This window comes from Triticum aestivum, chromosome 6D, assembly GCF_018294505.1.
Source record: "Triticum aestivum cultivar Chinese Spring chromosome 6D, IWGSC CS RefSeq v2.1, whole genome shotgun sequence".
Taxonomy (NCBI): domain Eukaryota; kingdom Viridiplantae; phylum Streptophyta; class Magnoliopsida; order Poales; family Poaceae; genus Triticum; species Triticum aestivum.
In genome coordinates this window covers 61341588-61351533 of record NC_057811.1, presented here as the reverse complement: position 1 = coordinate 61351533, position 9946 = coordinate 61341588, and positions in this window count along the sequence as shown.

The window sequence follows — 9946 nt, the reverse complement described above, 5'->3', positions numbered from 1 at the left end:
GGTGGCTAGCGGGTGTCTGTCTCTCCTACTTTAGTCGGAACGGATTCGATGAAAAGGGTCCTTATGAAGGGTAAATAGAAATTGGCAAATCACGTTGTGGCTTTACGTAGGTAAGAAACGTTCTTGCTAGAAACCTATTCAAGCCACGTAAAAACTTGCAACAACAATTAGAGGACGTCTAACTTGTTTTTGCAGCAAGTGCTATGTGATGTGATATGGCCAGAAGATGTGATGAATGATATATGTGATGTATGAGATTGATCATATTCTTGTAATAGGAATCATGACTTGCATGTCGATGAATATGACAACCGGCAGGAGCCATAGGAGTTGTCTTTATTATTTTGTGTGACCTGCGTGTCATTGAATAACGCCATGTAAATTACTTTACTTTGTTGCTAAACGCGTTAGCCATAGAAGTAGAAGTAATCGTTGGCGTGACGACTTCATGAAGACACAATGATGGAGATCATGGTGTCATGCCGGTGACGAAGATGATCATGGTGCCCCGAAGATGGAGATCAAAGGAGCATAATGATATTGGCCATATCATGTCACTATTTGATTGCATGTGATGTTTATCATGTTTTTGCATCTTATTTGCTTAGAACGACGGTAGTAAGTAAGATGATCCCTTATAATAATTTCAAGAAAGTGTTCACCCTAACTGTGCACCGTTGCGAAGGTTCGTTGTTTCGAAGCACCACGTGATGATCGGGTGTGATAGATTCTAACGTTCGAATACAACGGGTGTTGACGAGCCTAGCATGTACAGACATGGCCTCGGAACACACGCAATACACTTAGGTTGACTTGACGAGCCTAGCATGTACAGACATGGCCTCGGAACACGGAGGACCGAAAGGTCGAGCATGAGTCGTATAGAAGATACGATCAACATGGAGATGTTCACCGATCTTGACTAGTCCGTCTCACGTGATGATCAGATCATGTTTCACTTAGATGACTAGAGGGATGTCTATCTGAGTGGGAGTTCATTAAATAATTTGATTAGATGAACTTAATTATCATGAACTTAGTCTAAAATCTTTACACTATGTCTTGTAGATCAAATGGCCCACGTTGTCCTCAATTTCAACGCGTTCCTAGAGAAAACCAAGCTGAAAGATGATGGCAGCAACTATACGGACTGGGTCCGGAACCTGAGGCTCATCCTCATAGTAGCCAAGAAAGATTATGTCTTAGAAGCACCGCTAGGTGAAGCACCAATCCCAGAGAACCAAGACGTTATGAACGCTTGGCAGTAGCGTGCTGATGATTACTCCCTCGTTCAGTGCGGCATGCTTTACAGCTTAGAACCGGGTCTCCAAAAGCGTTTTGAGAAACATGGAGCATATGAGATGTTCGAGGAGCTGAAAATGGTTTTCCAAGCTCATGCCCGGGTCGAGAGATATGAAGTCTCCGACAAGTTCTTCAGCTGTAAAATGGAGGAGAATAGTTCTGTTAGTGAGCACATACTCAGAATGTCTGGGTTGCACAACCGCTTGTCTCAGCTGGGAGTTAATCTCCCGGATGACGCGGTCATTGACAGAATCCTCCAGTCGCTTCCACCAAGCTACAAGAGCTTTGTGATGAACTTCAATATGCAGGGGATGGAAAAGACCATTCCTGAGGTATATTCAATGCTGAAATTAGCGGAGGGGGAGATCAGAAAAGAACATCAAGTGTTGATGGTGAATAAAACCATTAAGTTCAAGAAGGGCAAGGGTAAGAAGAACTTCAAGAAGGACGGCAAGGGAGTTGCCGCGCCCGGTAAGCCAGCTTCTGGGAAGAAGTCAAAGAATGGACCCAAGCCTGAAACTGAATGCTTTTATTGCAAGGGAAGTGGTCACTGGAAGCGGAACTGCCCCAAATACTTAGCGGACAAGAAGGCCGGCAACGCCAAAGGTATATGTGATATACATGTAATTGATGTGTACCTTACCAGTACTCGTAGTAGCTCCTGGGTATTTGATACCGGTGCGGTTGCTCATATTTGTAACTCAAAACAAGAACTACGGAATAAACGGAGACTGGCGAAGGACGAGGTGACGATGCGCGTCGGGAATGGTTCCAAGGTCGATGTGATCGCCGTCGGCACGCTACCTCTGCATCTACCTACGGGATTAGTTTTAAACCTCAATAATTGTTATTTAGTGCCAGCTTTGAGCATGAACATTGTATCTGGATCTCGTTTAATTCGAGATGGCTACTCATTTAAATCCGAGAATAATGGTTGTTCTATTTATTTGAGAGATATGTTTTATGGTCATGCCCCGCTGGTCAATGGTTTATTCTCGATGAATCTCGAACGTGATGTTACACATATTCATAGTGTGAATACCAAAAGATGTAAAGTTGATAACGATAGTCCCACATACTTGTGGCACTGCCGCCTTGGTCACATTGGTGTCAAGCGCATGAAGAAGCTCCATGCAGATGGACTTTTGGAGTCTCTTGATTACGAATCATTTGACACGTGCGAACCATGCCTCATGGGTAAGATGACCAAGACTCCGTTCTCCGGAACAATGGAGCGAGCAACCAACTTATTGGAAATCATACATACCGATGTGTGCGGTCCAATGAGTGTTGAGGCTCGCGGAGGATATCGTTATGTTCTCACTCTCACTGATGATTTAAGTAGATATGGGTATGTCTACCTAATGAAACACAAGTCTGAAACCTTTGAAAAGTTCAAGGAATTTCAAAGTGAGGTTGAGAATCAACGTGACAGAAAAATAAAATTCTTACGATCAGATCGTGGTGGAGAATATTCAAGTCACGAGTTTGGTGCACACTTAAGGAAATGTGGAATAGTTTCACAACTCACGCCGCCTGGAACACCTCAGAGAAATGGTGTGTCCGAACGTCGTACTCGCACTCTATTGGATATGGTGCGATCTATGATGTCTCTTACCAATTTACCGCTCTCATTTTGGGGCTATGCTTTAGAGACTGCCGCATTCACTTTAAATAGGGCTCCGTCGAAATCCGTTGAGACGACACCGTATGAATTATGGTTTGGGAAGAAACCTAAGCTGTCGTTTCTAAAAGTTTGGGGATGCGATGCTTATGTCAAGAAACTTCAAACTGAAAAGCTCGAACCCAAGTCGGAGAAATGCGTCTTCATAGGATACCCTAAGGAAACTATTGGGTATACCTTCTACCTCAGATCCGAAGGCAAGATCTTCGTTGCCAAGAACGGGTCCTTTCTAGAGAAGGAGTTTCTCTCGAAAGAATTGAGTGGGAGGAAAGTGGAACTTGATGAGGTGATAGTCACCCCTTCCGAACCGGAAAGTAGCGCAGCGTGGGAAAATGTTCCTGTGGTGCCTACACCGACTGGGGAGGAAGTTAATGATGATGATCATGAAGCTTCGGATCAAGTTACTACTGAACTTCATAGGTCCACAAGGACACGTTCCGCACCAGAGTGGTACGGCAACCCTGTCCTGGAAATCATGTTGTTAGACAACGGTGAACCTTCGAACTATGAAGAAGCGATGGCGGGCCCGGATTCCGACAAATGGCTGGAAGCCATGAAATCCGAGATAGGATCCATGTATGAAAACGAAGTATGGACTTTGACTGACTTGCCCGATGATCGGCGAGCCATAGAAAACAAATGGATCTTTAAGAAGAAGACAGACGAGGATGGTAATGTGACCATCTATAAGGCTCGACTTGTCGCTAAGGGTCATCGACAAGTTCAAGGGGTTGACTACGATGAGACTTTCTCACCCGTAGCGAAGCTGAAGTCCGTCTGAATCATGTTAGCAATTGCCGCATACTATGATTATGAGATATGGCAGATGGACGTCAAAACGGCATTCCTTAATGGCTTCCTTAAGGAAGAGTTGTATATGATGCAGCCGGAAGGTTTTGTCGATCCTAAGAATGCTAACAAAGTATGCAAGCTCTACCGCTCAATCTATGGGCTGGTGCAAGCATCTCGGAGTTGGAACATTCGCTTTGATGAGATGATCAAAGCGTTTGGGTTTACACAGACTTATGGAGAAGCCTGTGTTTACAAGAAAGTGAGTGGGAGCTCTGTAGCATTTCTCATATTATATGTGGATGACATACTATTGATGGGAAATGATATAGAATTCTTGGAAAGTATAAAGGCCTATTTGAATAAGTGTTTTTCAATGAAGGACCTTGGAGAAGCTGCTTATATATTAGGCATCAAGATCTATAGAGATAGATCAAGACGCCTCATTGGTCTTTCACAGAGTACATACCTTGACAAGATATTGAAGAAGTTCAATATGGATCAGTCCAAGAAGGGGTTCTTGCCTGTATTGCAAGGTGTGCAATTGAGCATGGCTCAATGCCCGACCACGGCAGAAGATATAGAAAAGATGAGTGTCATCCCCTATGCCTCGGCCATAGGGTCTATTATGTATGCCATGCTGTGTACCAGACCTGATGTAAACCTTTCCGTAAGTTTGGTAGGAAGGTACCAAAGTAATCCCGGCATGGAACACTGGACAGCGGTCAAGAATATCCTAAAGTACCTGAAGAGGACTAAGGATATTTTTCTCGTTTATGGAGGTGACGAAGAGCTCGTCGTAAAGGGTTACGTCGACGCTAGCTTCGACACAGATCTGGATGACTCGAAGTCACAAACCGGATACGTGTATATTTTGAATGGAGGAGCAGTAAGCTGGTGCAGTTGCAAGCAAAGCGTCGTGGCGGGATCTACATGTGAAGCGGAGTACATGGCAGCCTCGAAGGCAGCACAGGAAGCAGTCTGGATAAAGGAGTTCATTACCGACCTAGGGGTGATTCCCAATGCGTCGGGCCCGATGACTCTCTTCTGTGACAACACTGGAGCTATTGCCCTTGCGAAGGAGCCCAGGTTTCACAGGAAGACCAGGCATATCAAGCGTCACTTCAACTCCATTCGTGAAAGTGTTCAAAATGGAGACATAAATATTTGTAAAGTACATACGGACCTGAATGTAGCAGATCCGTTGACTAAACCTCTCCCTAGGGCAAAACATGATCACCAGGACGCAATGGGTGTTCGATTCATCACAATGTAACTAGATTATTGACTCTAGTGCAAGTGGGAGACTATTGGAAATATGCCCTAGAGGCAATAATAAATGGTTATTATTATATTTCTTTGTTCATGGTAATTGTCTATTGTTCATGCTATAATTGTGTTATCCGGAAATCGTAATACATGGGTGAATACATAGACCACAACGCGTCCCTAGTAAGCCTCTAGTTGACTAGCTCGTTGATCAACCGATAGTCATGGTTTCCTGACTATGGACATTCGATGTCGTTGATAACGGGATCACATCATTAGGAGAATGATGTGATGGACAAGACCCAATCCTAAGCATAGCATAAAAGATCGTGTAGTTTCGTTTGCTAGAGCTTTTCCAATGTCAAGTATCTTTTCCTTAGACCATGAGATCGTGCAACTCCCGGATACCGTAGGAGTGCTTTGGGTGTGCCAAACGTCACAACGTAACTGGGTGACTATAAAGGTGCACTACGGGTATCTCCGAAAGTGTCTGTTGGGTTGGCACGGATCGAGACTGGGATTTGTCACTCCGTGTGAGGGAGAGGTATCTCTGGGACCACTCGGTAATGCATCATCATAATGAGCTCAATGTGACTAAGGCGTTAGTCACGGGATCATGCATTGCGGTACGAGTAAAGAGACTTGCCGGTAACGAGATTGTACAAGGTATTGGGATACCGACGATCGAATCTCGGGCAAGTAACATACCGATTGACAAAGGGAATTGTATAAGGGATTGATTGAATCCTCGACATCGTGGTTCATCCGATGAGATCATCGTGGAACATGTGCGAGCCAACATGGGTATCCAGATCCCGCTGTTGGTTATTGACCGGAGAGGCATCTCGGTCATGTCTGCATGTCTCCCGAACCCGTAGGGTCTACACAGTTAAGGTTCGGTGACGCTAGGGTTGTAGAGATATGTGTATGCGGAAAACCGAAAGTTGTTCGGAGTCCCGGATGAGATACCGGACGTCACGAGGAGTTTCGGAATGGTCCGGAGGTGAAGAATTATATATAGGAAGTCAAGTTTCGGCCACCCGGAAAGTTTCGGGGGTTACTGGTATTATACCGGGACCACCGGAAGGGTCCCGGGGGTCCACCGGGTGGGGCCACCTATCCCGGAGGGCCCCGTGGGCTGAATTGGGAAGGGAACCAGCCCCTAGTGGGCTGGGCTCCCCCCATGGGCCTCCCCCCTGCGCCTAGGGTTGGAAACCCTAGGGTGGGGGGGCGCCCCACTTGCCTTGGGGGGCAAGGCACCCCCCTGGCCGCCGCCCCCCCCCCCCCCACAAGATGGGTTCTGGCCGGCGCCCCCCTCCCAGGGGGCCTATATAAAGGGGGGAGGGAGGGCAGTAGAACAACAGCCTTGGGCGCCTCCCTCCTCCCCTGCTACACCTCTCCCTCTCGCAGAAGCTCGGCGAAGCCCTGCCGAGACCCGCTACATCCACCAACACGCCGTCGTGCTGCTGGATCTCCATCAACCTCTCCTTCCCCCTTGTTGGATCAAGAAGGAGGAGACGTCGCTGCACCGTACGTGTGTTGAACGCGGAGGTGCCGTCCGTTCGGCACTCGGTCATCGGTGATTTGAATCACGGCGAGTACGACTCCGTCATCCACGTTCATTGGAACGCTTCCGCTCGCGATCTACAAGGGTATGTAGATGCACTCCTTTCCCCTCGTTGCTAGTATACTCCATAGATGCATCTTGGTGAGCATAGGAAAATTTTAAAATTATGCTACGATTCCCAACAGCAGGGGCTCGCCAGGTCACATCCAGACTATAAGACCCTTCATGGCTGGTTCGGCCGCCTTGTGGAGCTCGACCAGTTGCTTCAACCGGTCGCTCAAAGGCATTGGGTGTTCGGTCCCAGTATCTGAGACCAGAACAACTTCTCCGTCGAGCTCCCCTCCTCGGCCCGGTAGAACTCCGCGGCATCTAACACACTGCGGGGTAGATCTACGAATGCTCCTGGAGAGCTCCGAACTCGGGTAAGTAAAAAGAAAGTTTCCTTCACATGCTTGCTTTGCATAATGAATGCCTTACCCGCCGCTATCTTCTTAACCGCCTCAATTTCCTGGAGGGCCTTTTGGGCTTCGGCCTTGGCATGTTGTGCGCTTTCGAGGGCCTTCGCAAGCTCGGACCCTTGCGTCTTCGAGTCAAGCTCCAAGGACTCGTGCTTCTTGATGAGAGCCTAGAGCTCTTGCTGCACCTCGCCTACTCGGGCCTCTTGTTTCTCTCGCTCGATGCGCTCCTTGGCCTCTTTGTCTTCGGCCTCGGATAGCGCCTTCTACAGGGACGCCACTTCGGTCGTGGCCCCTAGCAAAATTCATGACGATCCTATTATTCCAAAACCAAATTTTTCTTTATAATTTACAGACGGGGTATCACTTACCTTTGTTCTCTTCGAGCTGCCTCTTGGTAAGGCCGAGCTCTTCCTTGGACCGCTCAAGGTCCCGCTTCAGTGCGGCGACCTCCGCAGTACGTGCGGCAGCGGCCAACAGTGAAGCCTGCATATGCACATAGACATACTATGATTAGACTCCTGCGATTTTTTGTCCTCTATTCGGCCTTCCTTCGCGAACGCCAAACATAGCATCAGGGGCTACTGTCTATGCGGTAACATTCTATTATAATTTGATTACTTACCTCAAAGCCTGTTAGGAGGCTGGCACAGGCTTCAGCCAGTCCGTTCTTGGCGGACTGAACCTTCTTGACCACCGCGCTCATAATGGTGCGGTGCTCTTCGTCAATGGAAGCGCCGCGAAGCACTTCTAGCAAGTTGTCCGATGCCTCTGGATGAACAGAGGCCATCGGCACAGACGGCTTGCCCCCCTTAGCGAGGGGTTGCCTGACAGAATCCGGAACCACTGGAGGTTCCGGCGCCGTATTCGACTTGGGGCTAGACTTGCTGCCCCCAGTGTTAGGGCCCAGAGGAGTCTTGCCCCTCGTGCGCCCAGCGCCTGGAATGTCGCCTTGAAGAGCCTCTGGAACTGTCCCCCCTTGGTTCAGTCCCCTTTGAGACAACACCTCGGCGTCGTCCGTAGGGCGGGGGGAGGAGGCGGTCGAGAGTGAATCGCTGTTCATATCTGACGAGCCCAAAGAATCATCCGACGAAGATACGTCGATGTGGGCTCGGGATGGGCTGTATGATCATGTTCGGCATGATAAGAAGCAACAAAACGAAACATACCGGAATTACTATGGTATCCGGATACTTACGACTTCGCCAGGGGCTTGTCCCTGGGCAACCACTCCTCTTCGCTGAAGGCGGCGGTGGTGGAGTTGTCCGGAAGGAGGGTCCTTCCCTTCGGCCTTCCTTTTCTTGTCTCCCCTGGCTGGGGGGGGAGAGCTTTCCTCTTCCTCCTCCTTGTTTTCATGGGAGTAGTGCGCGTCGGTGTTTTCGGACGATGAGTCCGATATAACCTTGCGCCGGAGACCCTTCCTGGTCCCCGTGGCCTTCTTCTTGGCCTTCTTCTCCGGCACCTCATAAGGCGCCGGAACCAGCATCTCTGTTAGGATAGCATCTGCTGGATCTTCGGGCAGGGGAGCCGGACAATCGATTTGCTCCGCTGTCGCTACCTAGTCCTGTTAAATGGCGTGGAGGCTTAGATCCCACGCGTGGTTATACTGGGGATAAGAACATCTTATGAGATGTAAAAGACTTACCGGATTGGGAGGGTGCTTTGCACTGAGTCCGCGGTCCTCGGTGAGGGGAGGAGGTACCTTGGCGCCCTTGAACAACACCTTCCAGACGTCCTTGTGCGTCGTGTCGAAGAGCTCTCGCAGCGTCTGGTGCTCGGCCGGGTCGAACTCCCACAAATTGAATGTCCGTCTTTGACACGGGAGGATCCGGCGGAAGAGCATGACTTGGACCACGTTGACGAGCTTGATTTTCTTGCTCATCATGTTTTTGATGCATGTCTGGAGTCCGGTCAGCTCTACCGAGGAACCCCAGGATAGGCCCTTCTCTTTCCAGGAGGTGAGCCGCATGGGGATTCCAGATCGAAATTCTGGGGCCGCCACCCAGTTGGTGTCGCGCGGCTCGGTGATGTAGAACCACCCCGATTGCCACACCTTTATGGTCTCCACATAGGAGCCTTCGAGCCAGGTGACATTGGGCATTTTGCCCACCATGGCGCCTCCGCACTCCGCTTGCTGGCCAACCACCACCTTCGGTTTAACATTGAAGGTCTTCAGCCACAGGCTGAAGTGGGGCTTGATGCGGACGAAGGCCTCGCACACGACGATAAACGCCGAGATGTTGAGGATGAAATTGGGGGCCAGATCGTGAAAGTCCAGCCCGTAGTAGAAGATGAGCCCGCGGACAAACGGGTGGAGGGAAATCCCAGTCCGCGGACGAAGTGTGTAAGAAAAACCACCCTCTCATGGGGTTCTGGAGTAGGGATGATCTGCCCCGCATCTGGCAGCCGGTGTGTGATATCCGCGGCCAGATATCCGGCTCCCCGCAGCTTTGTGATGTCCTCCTCCGTATTGGAGGAGACCATCCACTTGCCTCCCGCTCCGGACATGCTTGGAGTGGTTTGAGGAGAAAAACGCGAACTTGGGTGCTGGAGCTCGAGTGCGCAAGAATGGATGAGCAAGGAGGAAGAAGGCGTGGGTGACAAGGGGGAATCCTTGTCCCTTTATAAGGGCGGAAGAAGCTATGCGCCTCCCCACCTACCTGGTAAACTCGCTTATTCCCCAAGCGCCGTATATGATGGCGCGGTTGGGTTACCCACACCCGTATTAATGAGAATCCCGTGATAAGGGGACACGATCTCTGCTTCGACAAGACGTGCCAAGAAAACCGCCTCGCAATATGTGCAGTGGCTGGTTGGGAAAAACGGTTCGAATAATGACTAGGCCGCAGTATGATGTCATGCTACAGAATGTGTCAACAG